At 54.2% G+C, this 19,447-nt stretch overlaps 25 non-coding genes across 25 annotated transcripts; all 25 read left to right on the forward strand.

The window, feature by feature from the left end:
• The first annotated feature begins 157 nt into the window (after nt 1-157).
• On the forward strand, nt 158-229 carry trnaq-uug (transfer RNA glutamine (anticodon UUG)). The gene has a single exon. It is a non-coding gene; the product is annotated as a tRNA-Gln (tRNA).
• A 1,208-nt stretch (nt 230-1,437) lies between these two features.
• Nucleotides 1,438-1,509, forward strand: trnaq-cug (transfer RNA glutamine (anticodon CUG)). The gene has a single exon. It is a non-coding gene; the product is annotated as a tRNA-Gln (tRNA).
• A 248-nt stretch (nt 1,510-1,757) lies between these two features.
• Nucleotides 1,758-1,829, forward strand: trnaq-uug (transfer RNA glutamine (anticodon UUG)). Its single transcript has one exon. It is a non-coding gene; the product is annotated as a tRNA-Gln (tRNA).
• A 1,208-nt stretch (nt 1,830-3,037) lies between these two features.
• Nucleotides 3,038-3,109, forward strand: trnaq-cug (transfer RNA glutamine (anticodon CUG)). The gene has a single exon. It is a non-coding gene; the product is annotated as a tRNA-Gln (tRNA).
• A 248-nt stretch (nt 3,110-3,357) lies between these two features.
• On the forward strand, nt 3,358-3,429 carry trnaq-uug (transfer RNA glutamine (anticodon UUG)). The gene has a single exon. It is a non-coding gene; the product is annotated as a tRNA-Gln (tRNA).
• A 1,208-nt stretch (nt 3,430-4,637) lies between these two features.
• Nucleotides 4,638-4,709, forward strand: trnaq-cug (transfer RNA glutamine (anticodon CUG)). The gene has a single exon. It is a non-coding gene; the product is annotated as a tRNA-Gln (tRNA).
• A 248-nt stretch (nt 4,710-4,957) lies between these two features.
• On the forward strand, nt 4,958-5,029 carry trnaq-uug (transfer RNA glutamine (anticodon UUG)). The gene has a single exon. It is a non-coding gene; the product is annotated as a tRNA-Gln (tRNA).
• Nucleotides 5,030-6,237: 1,208 nt separating this feature from the next.
• On the forward strand, nt 6,238-6,309 carry trnaq-cug (transfer RNA glutamine (anticodon CUG)). Its single transcript has one exon. It is a non-coding gene; the product is annotated as a tRNA-Gln (tRNA).
• Nucleotides 6,310-6,557: 248 nt separating this feature from the next.
• Nucleotides 6,558-6,629, forward strand: trnaq-uug (transfer RNA glutamine (anticodon UUG)). The gene has a single exon. It is a non-coding gene; the product is annotated as a tRNA-Gln (tRNA).
• Nucleotides 6,630-7,837: 1,208 nt separating this feature from the next.
• Nucleotides 7,838-7,909, forward strand: trnaq-cug (transfer RNA glutamine (anticodon CUG)). The gene has a single exon. It is a non-coding gene; the product is annotated as a tRNA-Gln (tRNA).
• A 248-nt stretch (nt 7,910-8,157) lies between these two features.
• On the forward strand, nt 8,158-8,229 carry trnaq-uug (transfer RNA glutamine (anticodon UUG)). The gene has a single exon. It is a non-coding gene; the product is annotated as a tRNA-Gln (tRNA).
• Nucleotides 8,230-9,437: 1,208 nt separating this feature from the next.
• On the forward strand, nt 9,438-9,509 carry trnaq-cug (transfer RNA glutamine (anticodon CUG)). The gene has a single exon. It is a non-coding gene; the product is annotated as a tRNA-Gln (tRNA).
• A 248-nt stretch (nt 9,510-9,757) lies between these two features.
• Nucleotides 9,758-9,829, forward strand: trnaq-uug (transfer RNA glutamine (anticodon UUG)). Its single transcript has one exon. It is a non-coding gene; the product is annotated as a tRNA-Gln (tRNA).
• A 1,208-nt stretch (nt 9,830-11,037) lies between these two features.
• On the forward strand, nt 11,038-11,109 carry trnaq-cug (transfer RNA glutamine (anticodon CUG)). Its single transcript has one exon. It is a non-coding gene; the product is annotated as a tRNA-Gln (tRNA).
• A 248-nt stretch (nt 11,110-11,357) lies between these two features.
• On the forward strand, nt 11,358-11,429 carry trnaq-uug (transfer RNA glutamine (anticodon UUG)). Its single transcript has one exon. It is a non-coding gene; the product is annotated as a tRNA-Gln (tRNA).
• A 1,208-nt stretch (nt 11,430-12,637) lies between these two features.
• Nucleotides 12,638-12,709, forward strand: trnaq-cug (transfer RNA glutamine (anticodon CUG)). Its single transcript has one exon. It is a non-coding gene; the product is annotated as a tRNA-Gln (tRNA).
• Nucleotides 12,710-12,957: 248 nt separating this feature from the next.
• trnaq-uug (transfer RNA glutamine (anticodon UUG)) lies at nt 12,958-13,029 on the forward strand. The gene has a single exon. It is a non-coding gene; the product is annotated as a tRNA-Gln (tRNA).
• Nucleotides 13,030-14,237: 1,208 nt separating this feature from the next.
• Nucleotides 14,238-14,309, forward strand: trnaq-cug (transfer RNA glutamine (anticodon CUG)). The gene has a single exon. It is a non-coding gene; the product is annotated as a tRNA-Gln (tRNA).
• Nucleotides 14,310-14,557: 248 nt separating this feature from the next.
• trnaq-uug (transfer RNA glutamine (anticodon UUG)) lies at nt 14,558-14,628 on the forward strand. Its single transcript has one exon. It is a non-coding gene; the product is annotated as a tRNA-Gln (tRNA).
• A 1,208-nt stretch (nt 14,629-15,836) lies between these two features.
• trnaq-cug (transfer RNA glutamine (anticodon CUG)) lies at nt 15,837-15,908 on the forward strand. Its single transcript has one exon. It is a non-coding gene; the product is annotated as a tRNA-Gln (tRNA).
• A 248-nt stretch (nt 15,909-16,156) lies between these two features.
• On the forward strand, nt 16,157-16,228 carry trnaq-uug (transfer RNA glutamine (anticodon UUG)). Its single transcript has one exon. It is a non-coding gene; the product is annotated as a tRNA-Gln (tRNA).
• Nucleotides 16,229-17,436: 1,208 nt separating this feature from the next.
• Nucleotides 17,437-17,508, forward strand: trnaq-cug (transfer RNA glutamine (anticodon CUG)). Its single transcript has one exon. It is a non-coding gene; the product is annotated as a tRNA-Gln (tRNA).
• A 248-nt stretch (nt 17,509-17,756) lies between these two features.
• trnaq-uug (transfer RNA glutamine (anticodon UUG)) lies at nt 17,757-17,828 on the forward strand. The gene has a single exon. It is a non-coding gene; the product is annotated as a tRNA-Gln (tRNA).
• Nucleotides 17,829-19,036: 1,208 nt separating this feature from the next.
• On the forward strand, nt 19,037-19,108 carry trnaq-cug (transfer RNA glutamine (anticodon CUG)). Its single transcript has one exon. It is a non-coding gene; the product is annotated as a tRNA-Gln (tRNA).
• Nucleotides 19,109-19,356: 248 nt separating this feature from the next.
• Nucleotides 19,357-19,427, forward strand: trnaq-uug (transfer RNA glutamine (anticodon UUG)). Its single transcript has one exon. It is a non-coding gene; the product is annotated as a tRNA-Gln (tRNA).
• The last annotated feature ends 20 nt before the right edge of the window (nt 19,428-19,447 follow it).

Raw genomic sequence — 19,447 nt, forward strand, 5'->3', positions numbered from 1 at the left:
TCCCCGGCGTCAAGCGCGCGAGCTACTTTTGCTCTACCCTGTACCACCCAAGTATTCCCTGCCACGGGCGCAGCAGCAAGAGACCAGATTCTGAGAGCGTTGCTGCAAGTGTGAATGCAGGACAGCTCAGGCCTGGCCTAAAGCAGGCCGCCCTGCTGGTTCCGTGGTGTAACGGTTAGCACTCTGGACTTTGAATCCAGCGACCCGAGTTCGAATCTCGGCGGAACCTCGACTCGTTTCGTCCCGTCCCTTGTTTAAATTGGGACGTGCGAGTGAAATCTGCCTACGGGCCAATTGTAAGAGCCGCCCTTTTCGCACCTTTGAGTCAGATCTCGTCACATTTCTGCCAGAACGGCGAGCGCAGAATGATCCCGATGCCGAGGTGGAGTCTTAAGCTCGTCACTGGTGCCTGCTTTTGCTCTCTCCTGAACCACGGATGTGTTTTCTTCGAAGGACACAGCATTGAGAGACAAGCTGCCGTCAAGCGGTGTTGTTTTTGGAGCTCCTCTCTGCGTTCCCCAGACAGCTGGTGAAAAGGTGACAGCAATTGGAACGAGGCGCATGCTGGAGAGGTGCTCTTTTCTTGAATTTGATTCAACGATTCACACTTTCCCAAACAATTCACAGTAACAGCTGGACATAGAGAAACAGCAATTTTACGAGGGAGAGGAGCAGCAAAGCCAGGCCCCAAGCCTTACCATTCAACCAGTTTTCAGGGAAATCAGGAACCTCAAATCCCAGTTTCAATCACTACAAAACGGTAACAACGACATTTGCACACACAAGACAGTCCAGCGACATAAAAAACAGTGCATACAATACAGACTCCCGGAGAGCCAGGGACACGTGCTCTTGAACACGATCCGTCTGAGATCTCACTTTGCTTAAAAGCATTGCTCAGCGCAGCGCCGTCACAGCCATGGCCGCCGATCAGGGAGACAAACAGCAGCGGCGCTGTTCGAATAGGCAGCTGTAGTGCAGATGCGCGACTTGTCCGACAGCTGTACTGAGCAGGAAGGTAAACTGTGAGGTGCGAAAGCGGAAGCCAAAGTGAAATGCCGGAAAGGCGATTGTCCAGCAGCTTGAAAGTTTGCCAGTGAGAGAGATTAGCGAGCAGTAGCCCGGCTCAGAGTTGCTCATGGCCAACAGCAGCCCCGCTCCCGCTGAGAAACTAGGTTTCGTGGACAGGTTGGCAGATCTGGCACGGCCCGAGCTGCTTCCGAAAACTTCGGCAAAGTGGATTTCGGAGGCGCGGGCCACCGGCCTTACAGGGCAGCAGGCCGTGACAGCGTGGTTGCACTTGAGCAAGACCGAGTGCACGAGCTGCTGGATCAGCAGATCCACAGTTGCCGTCGTGATCCTTGTCGTTGCTGTTTCCACGCTTGACGAAGGAGGCAAACATCCTTGAGCAGTGATTCGGCGGCGCTGCCATCTAGGGGTTCCATGGTGTAATGGTGAGCACTCTGGACTCTGAATCCAGCGATCCGAGTTCAAATCTCGGTGGAGCCTTTTCGCTGGCAGCGTGAGCGATCGTCTTTGACAAAACTGCCGGTTTCGCAAATTCTTGCACCCATGATGGATGTGGGCTGGTTTGCGACACTCCCCGGCGTCAAGCGCGCGAGCTACTTTTGCTCTACCCTGTACCACCCAAGTATTCCCTGCCACGGGCGCAGCAGCAAGAGACCAGATTCTGAGAGCGTTGCTGCAAGTGTGAATGCAGGACAGCTCAGGCCTGGCCTAAAGCAGGCCGCCCTGCTGGTTCCGTGGTGTAACGGTTAGCACTCTGGACTTTGAATCCAGCGATCCGAGTTCGAATCTCGGCGGAACCTCGACTCGTTTCGTCCCGTCCCTTGTTTAAATTGGGACGTGCGAGTGAAATCTGCCTACGGGCCAATTGTAAGAGCCGCCCTTTTCGCACCTTTGAGTCAGATCTCGTCACATTTCTGCCAGAACGGCGAGCGCAGAATGATCCCGATGCCGAGGTGGAGTCTTAAGCTCGTCACTGGTGCCTGCTTTTGCTCTCTCCTGAACCACGGATGTGTTTTCTTCGAAGGACACAGCATTGAGAGACAAGCTGCCGTCAAGCGGTGTTGTTTTTGGAGCTCCTCTCTGCGTTCCCCAGACAGCTGGTGAAAAGGTGACAGCAATTGGAACGAGGCGCATGCTGGAGAGGTGCTCTTTTCTTGAATTTGATTCAACGATTCACACTTTCCCAAACAATTCACAGTAACAGCTGGACATAGAGAAACAGCAATTTTACGAGGGAGAGGAGCAGCAAAGCCAGGCCCCAAGCCTTACCATTCAACCAGTTTTCAGGGAAATCAGGAACCTCAAATCCCAGTTTCAATCACTACAAAACGGTAACAACGACATTTGCACACACAAGACAGTCCAGCGACATAAAAAACAGTGCATACAATACAGACTCCCGGAGAGCCAGGGACACGTGCTCTTGAACACGATCCGTCTGAGATCTCACTTTGCTTAAAAGCATTGCTCAGCGCAGCGCCGTCACAGCCATGGCCGCCGATCAGGGAGACAAACAGCAGCGGCGCTGTTCGAATAGGCAGCTGTAGTGCAGATGCGCGACTTGTCCGACAGCTGTACTGAGCAGGAAGGTAAACTGTGAGGTGCGAAAGCGGAAGCCAAAGTGAAATGCCGGAAAGGCGATTGTCCAGCAGCTTGAAAGTTTGCCAGTGAGAGAGATTAGCGAGCAGTAGCCCGGCTCAGAGTTGCTCATGGCCAACAGCAGCCCCGCTCCCGCTGAGAAACTAGGTTTCGTGGACAGGTTGGCAGATCTGGCACGGCCCGAGCTGCTTCCGAAAACTTCGGCAAAGTGGATTTCGGAGGCGCGGGCCACCGGCCTTACAGGGCAGCAGGCCGTGACAGCGTGGTTGCACTTGAGCAAGACCGAGTGCACGAGCTGCTGGATCAGCAGATCCACAGTTGCCGTCGTGATCCTTGTCGTTGCTGTTTCCACGCTTGACGAAGGAGGCAAACATCCTTGAGCAGTGATTCGGCGGCGCTGCCATCTAGGGGTTCCATGGTGTAATGGTGAGCACTCTGGACTCTGAATCCAGCGATCCGAGTTCAAATCTCGGTGGAGCCTTTTCGCTGGCAGCGTGAGCGATCGTCTTTGACAAAACTGCCGGTTTCGCAAATTCTTGCACCCATGATGGATGTGGGCTGGTTTGCGACACTCCCCGGCGTCAAGCGCGCGAGCTACTTTTGCTCTACCCTGTACCACCCAAGTATTCCCTGCCACGGGCGCAGCAGCAAGAGACCAGATTCTGAGAGCGTTGCTGCAAGTGTGAATGCAGGACAGCTCAGGCCTGGCCTAAAGCAGGCCGCCCTGCTGGTTCCGTGGTGTAACGGTTAGCACTCTGGACTTTGAATCCAGCGATCCGAGTTCGAATCTCGGCGGAACCTCGACTCGTTTCGTCCCGTCCCTTGTTTAAATTGGGACGTGCGAGTGAAATCTGCCTACGGGCCAATTGTAAGAGCCGCCCTTTTCGCACCTTTGAGTCAGATCTCGTCACATTTCTGCCAGAACGGCGAGCGCAGAATGATCCCGATGCCGAGGTGGAGTCTTAAGCTCGTCACTGGTGCCTGCTTTTGCTCTCTCCTGAACCACGGATGTGTTTTCTTCGAAGGACACAGCATTGAGAGACAAGCTGCCGTCAAGCGGTGTTGTTTTTGGAGCTCCTCTCTGCGTTCCCCAGACAGCTGGTGAAAAGGTGACAGCAATTGGAACGAGGCGCATGCTGGAGAGGTGCTCTTTTCTTGAATTTGATTCAACGATTCACACTTTCCCAAACAATTCACAGTAACAGCTGGACATAGAGAAACAGCAATTTTACGAGGGAGAGGAGCAGCAAAGCCAGGCCCCAAGCCTTACCATTCAACCAGTTTTCAGGGAAATCAGGAACCTCAAATCCCAGTTTCAATCACTACAAAACGGTAACAACGACATTTGCACACACAAGACAGTCCAGCGACATAAAAAACAGTGCATACAATACAGACTCCCGGAGAGCCAGGGACACGTGCTCTTGAACACGATCCGTCTGAGATCTCACTTTGCTTAAAAGCATTGCTCAGCGCAGCGCCGTCACAGCCATGGCCGCCGATCAGGGAGACAAACAGCAGCGGCGCTGTTCGAATAGGCAGCTGTAGTGCAGATGCGCGACTTGTCCGACAGCTGTACTGAGCAGGAAGGTAAACTGTGAGGTGCGAAAGCGGAAGCCAAAGTGAAATGCCGGAAAGGCGATTGTCCAGCAGCTTGAAAGTTTGCCAGTGAGAGAGATTAGCGAGCAGTAGCCCGGCTCAGAGTTGCTCATGGCCAACAGCAGCCCCGCTCCCGCTGAGAAACTAGGTTTCGTGGACAGGTTGGCAGATCTGGCACGGCCCGAGCTGCTTCCGAAAACTTCGGCAAAGTGGATTTCGGAGGCGCGGGCCACCGGCCTTACAGGGCAGCAGGCCGTGACAGCGTGGTTGCACTTGAGCAAGACCGAGTGCACGAGCTGCTGGATCAGCAGATCCACAGTTGCCGTCGTGATCCTTGTCGTTGCTGTTTCCACGCTTGACGAAGGAGGCAAACATCCTTGAGCAGTGATTCGGCGGCGCTGCCATCTAGGGGTTCCATGGTGTAATGGTGAGCACTCTGGACTCTGAATCCAGCGATCCGAGTTCAAATCTCGGTGGAGCCTTTTCGCTGGCAGCGTGAGCGATCGTCTTTGACAAAACTGCCGGTTTCGCAAATTCTTGCACCCATGATGGATGTGGGCTGGTTTGCGACACTCCCCGGCGTCAAGCGCGCGAGCTACTTTTGCTCTACCCTGTACCACCCAAGTATTCCCTGCCACGGGCGCAGCAGCAAGAGACCAGATTCTGAGAGCGTTGCTGCAAGTGTGAATGCAGGACAGCTCAGGCCTGGCCTAAAGCAGGCCGCCCTGCTGGTTCCGTGGTGTAACGGTTAGCACTCTGGACTTTGAATCCAGCGATCCGAGTTCGAATCTCGGCGGAACCTCGACTCGTTTCGTCCCGTCCCTTGTTTAAATTGGGACGTGCGAGTGAAATCTGCCTACGGGCCAATTGTAAGAGCCGCCCTTTTCGCACCTTTGAGTCAGATCTCGTCACATTTCTGCCAGAACGGCGAGCGCAGAATGATCCCGATGCCGAGGTGGAGTCTTAAGCTCGTCACTGGTGCCTGCTTTTGCTCTCTCCTGAACCACGGATGTGTTTTCTTCGAAGGACACAGCATTGAGAGACAAGCTGCCGTCAAGCGGTGTTGTTTTTGGAGCTCCTCTCTGCGTTCCCCAGACAGCTGGTGAAAAGGTGACAGCAATTGGAACGAGGCGCATGCTGGAGAGGTGCTCTTTTCTTGAATTTGATTCAACGATTCACACTTTCCCAAACAATTCACAGTAACAGCTGGACATAGAGAAACAGCAATTTTACGAGGGAGAGGAGCAGCAAAGCCAGGCCCCAAGCCTTACCATTCAACCAGTTTTCAGGGAAATCAGGAACCTCAAATCCCAGTTTCAATCACTACAAAACGGTAACAACGACATTTGCACACACAAGACAGTCCAGCGACATAAAAAACAGTGCATACAATACAGACTCCCGGAGAGCCAGGGACACGTGCTCTTGAACACGATCCGTCTGAGATCTCACTTTGCTTAAAAGCATTGCTCAGCGCAGCGCCGTCACAGCCATGGCCGCCGATCAGGGAGACAAACAGCAGCGGCGCTGTTCGAATAGGCAGCTGTAGTGCAGATGCGCGACTTGTCCGACAGCTGTACTGAGCAGGAAGGTAAACTGTGAGGTGCGAAAGCGGAAGCCAAAGTGAAATGCCGGAAAGGCGATTGTCCAGCAGCTTGAAAGTTTGCCAGTGAGAGAGATTAGCGAGCAGTAGCCCGGCTCAGAGTTGCTCATGGCCAACAGCAGCCCCGCTCCCGCTGAGAAACTAGGTTTCGTGGACAGGTTGGCAGATCTGGCACGGCCCGAGCTGCTTCCGAAAACTTCGGCAAAGTGGATTTCGGAGGCGCGGGCCACCGGCCTTACAGGGCAGCAGGCCGTGACAGCGTGGTTGCACTTGAGCAAGACCGAGTGCACGAGCTGCTGGATCAGCAGATCCACAGTTGCCGTCGTGATCCTTGTCGTTGCTGTTTCCACGCTTGACGAAGGAGGCAAACATCCTTGAGCAGTGATTCGGCGGCGCTGCCATCTAGGGGTTCCATGGTGTAATGGTGAGCACTCTGGACTCTGAATCCAGCGATCCGAGTTCAAATCTCGGTGGAGCCTTTTCGCTGGCAGCGTGAGCGATCGTCTTTGACAAAACTGCCGGTTTCGCAAATTCTTGCACCCATGATGGATGTGGGCTGGTTTGCGACACTCCCCGGCGTCAAGCGCGCGAGCTACTTTTGCTCTACCCTGTACCACCCAAGTATTCCCTGCCACGGGCGCAGCAGCAAGAGACCAGATTCTGAGAGCGTTGCTGCAAGTGTGAATGCAGGACAGCTCAGGCCTGGCCTAAAGCAGGCCGCCCTGCTGGTTCCGTGGTGTAACGGTTAGCACTCTGGACTTTGAATCCAGCGATCCGAGTTCGAATCTCGGCGGAACCTCGACTCGTTTCGTCCCGTCCCTTGTTTAAATTGGGACGTGCGAGTGAAATCTGCCTACGGGCCAATTGTAAGAGCCGCCCTTTTCGCACCTTTGAGTCAGATCTCGTCACATTTCTGCCAGAACGGCGAGCGCAGAATGATCCCGATGCCGAGGTGGAGTCTTAAGCTCGTCACTGGTGCCTGCTTTTGCTCTCTCCTGAACCACGGATGTGTTTTCTTCGAAGGACACAGCATTGAGAGACAAGCTGCCGTCAAGCGGTGTTGTTTTTGGAGCTCCTCTCTGCGTTCCCCAGACAGCTGGTGAAAAGGTGACAGCAATTGGAACGAGGCGCATGCTGGAGAGGTGCTCTTTTCTTGAATTTGATTCAACGATTCACACTTTCCCAAACAATTCACAGTAACAGCTGGACATAGAGAAACAGCAATTTTACGAGGGAGAGGAGCAGCAAAGCCAGGCCCCAAGCCTTACCATTCAACCAGTTTTCAGGGAAATCAGGAACCTCAAATCCCAGTTTCAATCACTACAAAACGGTAACAACGACATTTGCACACACAAGACAGTCCAGCGACATAAAAAACAGTGCATACAATACAGACTCCCGGAGAGCCAGGGACACGTGCTCTTGAACACGATCCGTCTGAGATCTCACTTTGCTTAAAAGCATTGCTCAGCGCAGCGCCGTCACAGCCATGGCCGCCGATCAGGGAGACAAACAGCAGCGGCGCTGTTCGAATAGGCAGCTGTAGTGCAGATGCGCGACTTGTCCGACAGCTGTACTGAGCAGGAAGGTAAACTGTGAGGTGCGAAAGCGGAAGCCAAAGTGAAATGCCGGAAAGGCGATTGTCCAGCAGCTTGAAAGTTTGCCAGTGAGAGAGATTAGCGAGCAGTAGCCCGGCTCAGAGTTGCTCATGGCCAACAGCAGCCCCGCTCCCGCTGAGAAACTAGGTTTCGTGGACAGGTTGGCAGATCTGGCACGGCCCGAGCTGCTTCCGAAAACTTCGGCAAAGTGGATTTCGGAGGCGCGGGCCACCGGCCTTACAGGGCAGCAGGCCGTGACAGCGTGGTTGCACTTGAGCAAGACCGAGTGCACGAGCTGCTGGATCAGCAGATCCACAGTTGCCGTCGTGATCCTTGTCGTTGCTGTTTCCACGCTTGACGAAGGAGGCAAACATCCTTGAGCAGTGATTCGGCGGCGCTGCCATCTAGGGGTTCCATGGTGTAATGGTGAGCACTCTGGACTCTGAATCCAGCGATCCGAGTTCAAATCTCGGTGGAGCCTTTTCGCTGGCAGCGTGAGCGATCGTCTTTGACAAAACTGCCGGTTTCGCAAATTCTTGCACCCATGATGGATGTGGGCTGGTTTGCGACACTCCCCGGCGTCAAGCGCGCGAGCTACTTTTGCTCTACCCTGTACCACCCAAGTATTCCCTGCCACGGGCGCAGCAGCAAGAGACCAGATTCTGAGAGCGTTGCTGCAAGTGTGAATGCAGGACAGCTCAGGCCTGGCCTAAAGCAGGCCGCCCTGCTGGTTCCGTGGTGTAACGGTTAGCACTCTGGACTTTGAATCCAGCGATCCGAGTTCGAATCTCGGCGGAACCTCGACTCGTTTCGTCCCGTCCCTTGTTTAAATTGGGACGTGCGAGTGAAATCTGCCTACGGGCCAATTGTAAGAGCCGCCCTTTTCGCACCTTTGAGTCAGATCTCGTCACATTTCTGCCAGAACGGCGAGCGCAGAATGATCCCGATGCCGAGGTGGAGTCTTAAGCTCGTCACTGGTGCCTGCTTTTGCTCTCTCCTGAACCACGGATGTGTTTTCTTCGAAGGACACAGCATTGAGAGACAAGCTGCCGTCAAGCGGTGTTGTTTTTGGAGCTCCTCTCTGCGTTCCCCAGACAGCTGGTGAAAAGGTGACAGCAATTGGAACGAGGCGCATGCTGGAGAGGTGCTCTTTTCTTGAATTTGATTCAACGATTCACACTTTCCCAAACAATTCACAGTAACAGCTGGACATAGAGAAACAGCAATTTTACGAGGGAGAGGAGCAGCAAAGCCAGGCCCCAAGCCTTACCATTCAACCAGTTTTCAGGGAAATCAGGAACCTCAAATCCCAGTTTCAATCACTACAAAACGGTAACAACGACATTTGCACACACAAGACAGTCCAGCGACATAAAAAACAGTGCATACAATACAGACTCCCGGAGAGCCAGGGACACGTGCTCTTGAACACGATCCGTCTGAGATCTCACTTTGCTTAAAAGCATTGCTCAGCGCAGCGCCGTCACAGCCATGGCCGCCGATCAGGGAGACAAACAGCAGCGGCGCTGTTCGAATAGGCAGCTGTAGTGCAGATGCGCGACTTGTCCGACAGCTGTACTGAGCAGGAAGGTAAACTGTGAGGTGCGAAAGCGGAAGCCAAAGTGAAATGCCGGAAAGGCGATTGTCCAGCAGCTTGAAAGTTTGCCAGTGAGAGAGATTAGCGAGCAGTAGCCCGGCTCAGAGTTGCTCATGGCCAACAGCAGCCCCGCTCCCGCTGAGAAACTAGGTTTCGTGGACAGGTTGGCAGATCTGGCACGGCCCGAGCTGCTTCCGAAAACTTCGGCAAAGTGGATTTCGGAGGCGCGGGCCACCGGCCTTACAGGGCAGCAGGCCGTGACAGCGTGGTTGCACTTGAGCAAGACCGAGTGCACGAGCTGCTGGATCAGCAGATCCACAGTTGCCGTCGTGATCCTTGTCGTTGCTGTTTCCACGCTTGACGAAGGAGGCAAACATCCTTGAGCAGTGATTCGGCGGCGCTGCCATCTAGGGGTTCCATGGTGTAATGGTGAGCACTCTGGACTCTGAATCCAGCGATCCGAGTTCAAATCTCGGTGGAGCCTTTTCGCTGGCAGCGTGAGCGATCGTCTTTGACAAAACTGCCGGTTTCGCAAATTCTTGCACCCATGATGGATGTGGGCTGGTTTGCGACACTCCCCGGCGTCAAGCGCGCGAGCTACTTTTGCTCTACCCTGTACCACCCAAGTATTCCCTGCCACGGGCGCAGCAGCAAGAGACCAGATTCTGAGAGCGTTGCTGCAAGTGTGAATGCAGGACAGCTCAGGCCTGGCCTAAAGCAGGCCGCCCTGCTGGTTCCGTGGTGTAACGGTTAGCACTCTGGACTTTGAATCCAGCGACCCGAGTTCGAATCTCGGCGGAACCTCGACTCGTTTCGTCCCGTCCCTTGTTTAAATTGGGACGTGCGAGTGAAATCTGCCTACGGGCCAATTGTAAGAGCCGCCCTTTTCGCACCTTTGAGTCAGATCTCGTCACATTTCTGCCAGAACGGCGAGCGCAGAATGATCCCGATGCCGAGGTGGAGTCTTAAGCTCGTCACTGGTGCCTGCTTTTGCTCTCTCCTGAACCACGGATGTGTTTTCTTCGAAGGACACAGCATTGAGAGACAAGCTGCCGTCAAGCGGTGTTGTTTTTGGAGCTCCTCTCTGCGTTCCCCAGACAGCTGGTGAAAAGGTGACAGCAATTGGAACGAGGCGCATGCTGGAGAGGTGCTCTTTTCTTGAATTTGATTCAACGATTCACACTTTCCCAAACAATTCACAGTAACAGCTGGACATAGAGAAACAGCAATTTTACGAGGGAGAGGAGCAGCAAAGCCAGGCCCCAAGCCTTACCATTCAACCAGTTTTCAGGGAAATCAGGAACCTCAAATCCCAGTTTCAATCACTACAAAACGGTAACAACGACATTTGCACACACAAGACAGTCCAGCGACATAAAAAACAGTGCATACAATACAGACTCCCGGAGAGCCAGGGACACGTGCTCTTGAACACGATCCGTCTGAGATCTCACTTTGCTTAAAAGCATTGCTCAGCGCAGCGCCGTCACAGCCATGGCCGCCGATCAGGGAGACAAACAGCAGCGGCGCTGTTCGAATAGGCAGCTGTAGTGCAGATGCGCGACTTGTCCGACAGCTGTACTGAGCAGGAAGGTAAACTGTGAGGTGCGAAAGCGGAAGCCAAAGTGAAATGCCGGAAAGGCGATTGTCCAGCAGCTTGAAAGTTTGCCAGTGAGAGAGATTAGCGAGCAGTAGCCCGGCTCAGAGTTGCTCATGGCCAACAGCAGCCCCGCTCCCGCTGAGAAACTAGGTTTCGTGGACAGGTTGGCAGATCTGGCACGGCCCGAGCTGCTTCCGAAAACTTCGGCAAAGTGGATTTCGGAGGCGCGGGCCACCGGCCTTACAGGGCAGCAGGCCGTGACAGCGTGGTTGCACTTGAGCAAGACCGAGTGCACGAGCTGCTGGATCAGCAGATCCACAGTTGCCGTCGTGATCCTTGTCGTTGCTGTTTCCACGCTTGACGAAGGAGGCAAACATCCTTGAGCAGTGATTCGGCGGCGCTGCCATCTAGGGGTTCCATGGTGTAATGGTGAGCACTCTGGACTCTGAATCCAGCGATCCGAGTTCAAATCTCGGTGGAGCCTTTTCGCTGGCAGCGTGAGCGATCGTCTTTGACAAAACTGCCGGTTTCGCAAATTCTTGCACCCATGATGGATGTGGGCTGGTTTGCGACACTCCCCGGCGTCAAGCGCGCGAGCTACTTTTGCTCTACCCTGTACCACCCAAGTATTCCCTGCCACGGGCGCAGCAGCAAGAGACCAGATTCTGAGAGCGTTGCTGCAAGTGTGAATGCAGGACAGCTCAGGCCTGGCCTAAAGCAGGCCGCCCTGCTGGTTCCGTGGTGTAACGGTTAGCACTCTGGACTTTGAATCCAGCGACCCGAGTTCGAATCTCGGCGGAACCTCGACTCGTTTCGTCCCGTCCCTTGTTTAAATTGGGACGTGCGAGTGAAATCTGCCTACGGGCCAATTGTAAGAGCCGCCCTTTTCGCACCTTTGAGTCAGATCTCGTCACATTTCTGCCAGAACGGCGAGCGCAGAATGATCCCGATGCCGAGGTGGAGTCTTAAGCTCGTCACTGGTGCCTGCTTTTGCTCTCTCCTGAACCACGGATGTGTTTTCTTCGAAGGACACAGCATTGAGAGACAAGCTGCCGTCAAGCGGTGTTGTTTTTGGAGCTCCTCTCTGCGTTCCCCAGACAGCTGGTGAAAAGGTGACAGCAATTGGAACGAGGCGCATGCTGGAGAGGTGCTCTTTTCTTGAATTTGATTCAACGATTCACACTTTCCCAAACAATTCACAGTAACAGCTGGACATAGAGAAACAGCAATTTTACGAGGGAGAGGAGCAGCAAAGCCAGGCCCCAAGCCTTACCATTCAACCAGTTTTCAGGGAAATCAGGAACCTCAAATCCCAGTTTCAATCACTACAAAACGGTAACAACGACATTTGCACACACAAGACAGTCCAGCGACATAAAAAACAGTGCATACAATACAGACTCCCGGAGAGCCAGGGACACGTGCTCTTGAACACGATCCGTCTGAGATCTCACTTTGCTTAAAAGCATTGCTCAGCGCAGCGCCGTCACAGCCATGGCCGCCGATCAGGGAGACAAACAGCAGCGGCGCTGTTCGAATAGGCAGCTGTAGTGCAGATGCGCGACTTGTCCGACAGCTGTACTGAGCAGGAAGGTAAACTGTGAGGTGCGAAAGCGGAAGCCAAAGTGAAATGCCGGAAAGGCGATTGTCCAGCAGCTTGAAAGTTTGCCAGTGAGAGAGATTAGCGAGCAGTAGCCCGGCTCAGAGTTGCTCATGGCCAACAGCAGCCCCGCTCCCGCTGAGAAACTAGGTTTCGTGGACAGGTTGGCAGATCTGGCACGGCCCGAGCTGCTTCCGAAAACTTCGGCAAAGTGGATTTCGGAGGCGCGGGCCACCGGCCTTACAGGGCAGCAGGCCGTGACAGCGTGGTTGCACTTGAGCAAGACCGAGTGCACGAGCTGCTGGATCAGCAGATCCACAGTTGCCGTCGTGATCCTTGTCGTTGCTGTTTCCACGCTTGACGAAGGAGGCAAACATCCTTGAGCAGTGATTCGGCGGCGCTGCCATCTAGGGGTTCCATGGTGTAATGGTGAGCACTCTGGACTCTGAATCCAGCGATCCGAGTTCAAATCTCGGTGGAGCCTTTTCGCTGGCAGCGTGAGCGATCGTCTTTGACAAAACTGCCGGTTTCGCAAATTCTTGCACCCATGATGGATGTGGGCTGGTTTGCGACACTCCCCGGCGTCAAGCGCGCGAGCTACTTTTGCTCTACCCTGTACCACCCAAGTATTCCCTGCCACGGGCGCAGCAGCAAGAGACCAGATTCTGAGAGCGTTGCTGCAAGTGTGAATGCAGGACAGCTCAGGCCTGGCCTAAAGCAGGCCGCCCTGCTGGTTCCGTGGTGTAACGGTTAGCACTCTGGACTTTGAATCCAGCGACCCGAGTTCGAATCTCGGCGGAACCTCGACTCGTTTCGTCCCGTCCCTTGTTTAAATTGGGACGTGCGAGTGAAATCTGCCTACGGGCCAATTGTAAGAGCCGCCCTTTTCGCACCTTTGAGTCAGATCTCGTCACATTTCTGCCAGAACGGCGAGCGCAGAATGATCCCGATGCCGAGGTGGAGTCTTAAGCTCGTCACTGGTGCCTGCTTTTGCTCTCTCCTGAACCACGGATGTGTTTTCTTCGAAGGACACAGCATTGAGAGACAAGCTGCCGTCAAGCGGTGTTGTTTTTGGAGCTCCTCTCTGCGTTCCCCAGACAGCTGGTGAAAAGGTGACAGCAATTGGAACGAGGCGCATGCTGGAGAGGTGCTCTTTTCTTGAATTTGATTCAACGATTCACACTTTCCCAAACAATTCACAGTAACAGCTGGACATAGAGAAACAGCAATTTTACGAGGGAGAGGAGCAGCAAAGCCAGGCCCCAAGCCTTACCATTCAACCAGTTTTCAGGGAAATCAGGAACCTCAAATCCCAGTTTCAATCACTACAAAACGGTAACAACGACATTTGCACACACAAGACAGTCCAGCGACATAAAAAACAGTGCATACAATACAGACTCCCGGAGAGCCAGGGACACGTGCTCTTGAACACGATCCGTCTGAGATCTCACTTTGCTTAAAAGCATTGCTCAGCGCAGCGCCGTCACAGCCATGGCCGCCGATCAGGGAGACAAACAGCAGCGGCGCTGTTCGAATAGGCAGCTGTAGTGCAGATGCGCGACTTGTCCGACAGCTGTACTGAGCAGGAAGGTAAACTGTGAGGTGCGAAAGCGGAAGCCAAAGTGAAATGCCGGAAAGGCGATTGTCCAGCAGCTTGAAAGTTTGCCAGTGAGAGAGATTAGCGAGCAGTAGCCCGGCTCAGAGTTGCTCATGGCCAACAGCAGCCCCGCTCCCGCTGAGAAACTAGGTTTCGTGGACAGGTTGGCAGATCTGGCACGGCCCGAGCTGCTTCCGAAAACTTCGGCAAAGTGGATTTCGGAGGCGCGGGCCACCGGCCTTACAGGGCAGCAGGCCGTGACAGCGTGGTTGCACTTGAGCAAGACCGAGTGCACGAGCTGCTGGATCAGCAGATCCACAGTTGCCGTCGTGATCCTTGTCGTTGCTGTTTCCACGCTTGACGAAGGAGGCAAACATCCTTGAGCAGTGATTCGGCGGCGCTGCCATCTAGGGGTTCCATGGTGTAATGGTGAGCACTCTGGACTCTGAATCCAGCGATCCGAGTTCAAATCTCGGTGGAGCCTTTTCGCTGGCAGCGTGAGCGATCGTCTTTGACAAAACTGCCGGTTTCGCAAATTCTTGCACCCATGATGGATGTGGGCTGGTTTGCGACACTCCCCGGCGTCAAGCGCGCGAGCTACTTTTGCTCTACCCTGTACCACCCAAGTATTCCCTGCCACGGGCGCAGCAGCAAGAGACCAGATTCTGAGAGCGTTGCTGCAAGTGTGAATGCAGGACAGCTCAGGCCTGGCCTAAAGCAGGCCGCCCTGCTGGTTCCGTGGTGTAACGGTTAGCACTCTGGACTTTGAATCCAGCGACCGAGTTCGAATCTCGGCGGAACCTCGACTCGTTTCGTCCCGTCCCTTGTTTAAATTGGGACGTGCGAGTGAAATCTGCCTACGGGCCAATTGTAAGAGCCGCCCTTTTCGCACCTTTGAGTCAGATCTCGTCACATTTCTGCCAGAACGGCGAGCGCAGAATGATCCCGATGCCGAGGTGGAGTCTTAAGCTCGTCACTGGTGCCTGCTTTTGCTCTCTCCTGAACCACGGATGTGTTTTCTTCGAAGGACACAGCATTGAGAGACAAGCTGCCGTCAAGCGGTGTTGTTTTTGGAGCTCCTCTCTGCGTTCCCCAGACAGCTGGTGAAAAGGTGACAGCAATTGGAACGAGGCGCATGCTGGAGAGGTGCTCTTTTCTTGAATTTGATTCAACGATTCACACTTTCCCAAACAATTCACAGTAACAGCTGGACATAGAGAAACAGCAATTTTACGAGGGAGAGGAGCAGCAAAGCCAGGCCCCAAGCCTTACCATTCAACCAGTTTTCAGGGAAATCAGGAACCTCAAATCCCAGTTTCAATCACTACAAAACGGTAACAACGACATTTGCACACACAAGACAGTCCAGCGACATAAAAAACAGTGCATACAATACAGACTCCCGGAGAGCCAGGGACACGTGCTCTTGAACACGATCCGTCTGAGATCTCACTTTGCTTAAAAGCATTGCTCAGCGCAGCGCCGTCACAGCCATGGCCGCCGATCAGGGAGACAAACAGCAGCGGCGCTGTTCGAATAGGCAGCTGTAGTGCAGATGCGCGACTTGTCCGACAGCTGTACTGAGCAGGAAGGTAAACTGTGAGGTGCGAAAGCGGAAGCCAAAGTGAAATGCCGGAAAGGCGATTGTCCAGCAGCTTGAAAGTTTGCCAGTGAGAGAGATTAGCGAGCAGTAGCCCGGCTCAGAGTTGCTCATGGCCAACAGCAGCCCCGCTCCCGCTGAGAAACTAGGTTTCGTGGACAGGTTGGCAGATCTGGCACGGCCCGAGCTGCTTCCGAAAACTTCGGCAAAGTGGATTTCGGAGGCGCGGGCCACCGGCCTTACAGGGCAGCAGGCCGTGACAGCGTGGTTGCACTTGAGCAAGACCGAGTGCACGAGCTGCTGGATCAGCAGATCCACAGTTGCCGTCGTGATCCTTGTCGTTGCTGTTTCCACGCTTGACGAAGGAGGCAAACATCCTTGAGCAGTGATTCGGCGGCGCTGCCATCTAGGGGTTCCATGGTGTAATGGTGAGCACTCTGGACTCTGAATCCAGCGATCCGAGTTCAAATCTCGGTGGAGCCTTTTCGCTGGCAGCGTGAGCGATCGTCTTTGACAAAACTGCCGGTTTCGCAAATTCTTGCACCCATGATGGATGTGGGCTGGTTTGCGACACTCCCCGGCGTCAAGCGCGCGAGCTACTTTTGCTCTACCCTGTACCACCCAAGTATTCCCTGCCACGGGCGCAGCAGCAAGAGACCAGATTCTGAGAGCGTTGCTGCAAGTGTGAATGCAGGACAGCTCAGGCCTGGCCTAAAGCAGGCCGCCCTGCTGGTTCCGTGGTGTAACGGTTAGCACTCTGGACTTTGAATCCAGCGACCCGAGTTCGAATCTCGGCGGAACCTCGACTCGTTTCGTCCCGTCCCTTGTTTAAATTGGGACGTGCGAGTGAAATCTGCCTACGGGCCAATTGTAAGAGCCGCCCTTTTCGCACCTTTGAGTCAGATCTCGTCACATTTCTGCCAGAACGGCGAGCGCAGAATGATCCCGATGCCGAGGTGGAGTCTTAAGCTCGTCACTGGTGCCTGCTTTTGCTCTCTCCTGAACCACGGATGTGTTTTCTTCGAAGGACACAGCATTGAGAGACAAGCTGCCGTCAAGCGGTGTTGTTTTTGGAGCTCCTCTCTGCGTTCCCCAGACAGCTGGTGAAAAGGTGACAGCAATTGGAACGAGGCGCATGCTGGAGAGGTGCTCTTTTCTTGAATTTGATTCAACGATTCACACTTTCCCAAACAATTCACAGTAACAGCTGGACATAGAGAAACAGCAATTTTACGAGGGAGAGGAGCAGCAAAGCCAGGCCCCAAGCCTTACCATTCAACCAGTTTTCAGGGAAATCAGGAACCTCAAATCCCAGTTTCAATCACTACAAAACGGTAACAACGACATTTGCACACACAAGACAGTCCAGCGACATAAAAAACAGTGCATACAATACAGACTCCCGGAGAGCCAGGGACACGTGCTCTTGAACACGATCCGTCTGAGATCTCACTTTGCTTAAAAGCATTGCTCAGCGCAGCGCCGTCACAGCCATGGCCGCCGATCAGGGAGACAAACAGCAGCGGCGCTGTTCGAATAGGCAGCTGTAGTGCAGATGCGCGACTTGTCCGACAGCTGTACTGAGCAGGAAGGTAAACTGTGAGGTGCGAAAGCGGAAGCCAAAGTGAAATGCCGGAAAGGCGATTGTCCAGCAGCTTGAAAGTTTGCCAGTGAGAGAGATTAGCGAGCAGTAGCCCGGCTCAGAGTTGCTCATGGCCAACAGCAGCCCCGCTCCCGCTGAGAAACTAGGTTTCGTGGACAGGTTGGCAGATCTGGCACGGCCCGAGCTGCTTCCGAAAACTTCGGCAAAGTGGATTTCGGAGGCGCGGGCCACCGGCCTTACAGGGCAGCAGGCCGTGACAGCGTGGTTGCACTTGAGCAAGACCGAGTGCACGAGCTGCTGGATCAGCAGATCCACAGTTGCCGTCGTGATCCTTGTCGTTGCTGTTTCCACGCTTGACGAAGGAGGCAAACATCCTTGAGCAGTGATTCGGCGGCGCTGCCATCTAGGGGTTCCATGGTGTAATGGTGAGCACTCTGGACTCTGAATCCAGCGATCCGAGTTCAAATCTCGGTGGAGCCTTTTCGCTGGCAGCGTGAGCGATCGTCTTTGACAAAACTGCCGGTTTCGCAAATTCTTGCACCCATGATGGATGTGGGCTGGTTTGCGACACTCCCCGGCGTCAAGCGCGCGAGCTACTTTTGCTCTACCCTGTACCACCCAAGTATTCCCTGCCACGGGCGCAGCAGCAAGAGACCAGATTCTGAGAGCGTTGCTGCAAGTGTGAATGCAGGACAGCTCAGGCCTGGCCTAAAGCAGGCCGCCCTGCTGGTTCCGTGGTGTAACGGTTAGCACTCTGGACTTTGAATCCAGCGACCCGAGTTCGAATCTCGGCGGAACCTCGACTCGTTTCGTCCCGTCCCTTGTTTAAATTGGGACGTGCGAGTGAAATCTGCCTACGGGCCAATTGTAAGAGCCGCCCTTTTCGCACCTTTGAGTCAGATCTCGTCACATTTCTGCCAGAACGGCGAGCGCAGAATGATCCCGATGCCGAGGTGGAGTCTTAAGCTCGTCACTGGTGCCTGCTTTTGCTCTCTCCTGAACCACGGATGTGTTTTCTTCGAAGGACACAGCATTGAGAGACAAGCTGCCGTCAAGCGGTGTTGTTTTTGGAGCTCCTCTCTGCGTTCCCCAGACAGCTGGTGAAAAGGTGACAGCAATTGGAACGAGGCGCATGCTGGAGAGGTGCTCTTTTCTTGAATTTGATTCAACGATTCACACTTTCCCAAACAATTCACAGTAACAGCTGGACATAGAGAAACAGCAATTTTACGAGGGAGAGGAGCAGCAAAGCCAGGCCCCAAGCCTTACCATTCAACCAGTTTTCAGGGAAATCAGGAACCTCAAATCCCAGTTTCAATCACTACAAAACGGTAACAACGACATTTGCACACACAAGACAGTCCAGCGACATAAAAAACAGTGCATACAATACAGACTCCCGGAGAGCCAGGGACACGTGCTCTTGAACACGATCCGTCTGAGATCTCACTTTGCTTAAAAGCATTGCTCAGCGCAGCGCCGTCACAGCCATGGCCGCCGATCAGGGAGACAAACAGCAGCGGCGCTGTTCGAATAGGCAGCTGTAGTGCAGATGCGCGACTTGTCCGACAGCTGTACTGAGCAGGAAGGTAAACTGTGAGGTGCGAAAGCGGAAGCCAAAGTGAAATGCCGGAAAGGCGATTGTCCAGCAGCTTGAAAGTTTGCCAGTGAGAGAGATTAGCGAGCAGTAGCCCGGCTCAGAGTTGCTCATGGCCAACAGCAGCCCCGCTCCCGCTGAGAAACTAGGTTTCGTGGACAGGTTGGCAGATCTGGCACGGCCCGAGCTGCTTCCGAAAACTTCGGCAAAGTGGATTTCGGAGGCGCGGGCCACCGGCCTTACAGGGCAGCAGGCCGTGACAGCGTGGTTGCACTTGAGCAAGACCGAGTGCACGAGCTGCTGGATCAGCAGATCCACAGTTGCCGTCGTGATCCTTGTCGTTGCTGTTTCCACGCTTGACGAAGGAGGCAAACATCCTTGAGCAGTGATTCGGCGGCGCTGCCATCTAGGGGTTCCATGGTGTAATGGTGAGCACTCTGGACTCTGAATCCAGCGATCCGAGTTCAAATCTCGGTGGAGCCTTTTCGCTGGCAGCGTGAGCGATCGTCTTTGACAAAACTGCCGGTTTCGCAAATTCTTGCACCCATGATGGATGTGGGCTGGTTTGCGACACTCCCCGGCGTCAAGCGCGCGAGCTACTTTTGCTCTACCCTGTACCACCCAAGTATTCCCTGCCACGGGCGCAGCAGCAAGAGACCAGATTCTGAGAGCGTTGCTGCAAGTGTGAATGCAGGACAGCTCAGGCCTGGCCTAAAGCAGGCCGCCCTGCTGGTTCCGTGGTGTAACGGTTAGCACTCTGGACTTTGAATCCAGCGACCGAGTTCGAATCTCGGCGGAACCTCGACTCGTTTCGTCCCGTCC

Source organism: Hemiscyllium ocellatum, unplaced genomic scaffold (genome assembly GCF_020745735.1).
Source record: "Hemiscyllium ocellatum isolate sHemOce1 unplaced genomic scaffold, sHemOce1.pat.X.cur. scaffold_2238_pat_ctg1, whole genome shotgun sequence".
Classification (NCBI taxonomy): Eukaryota; Metazoa; Chordata; class Chondrichthyes; order Orectolobiformes; family Hemiscylliidae; genus Hemiscyllium; species Hemiscyllium ocellatum.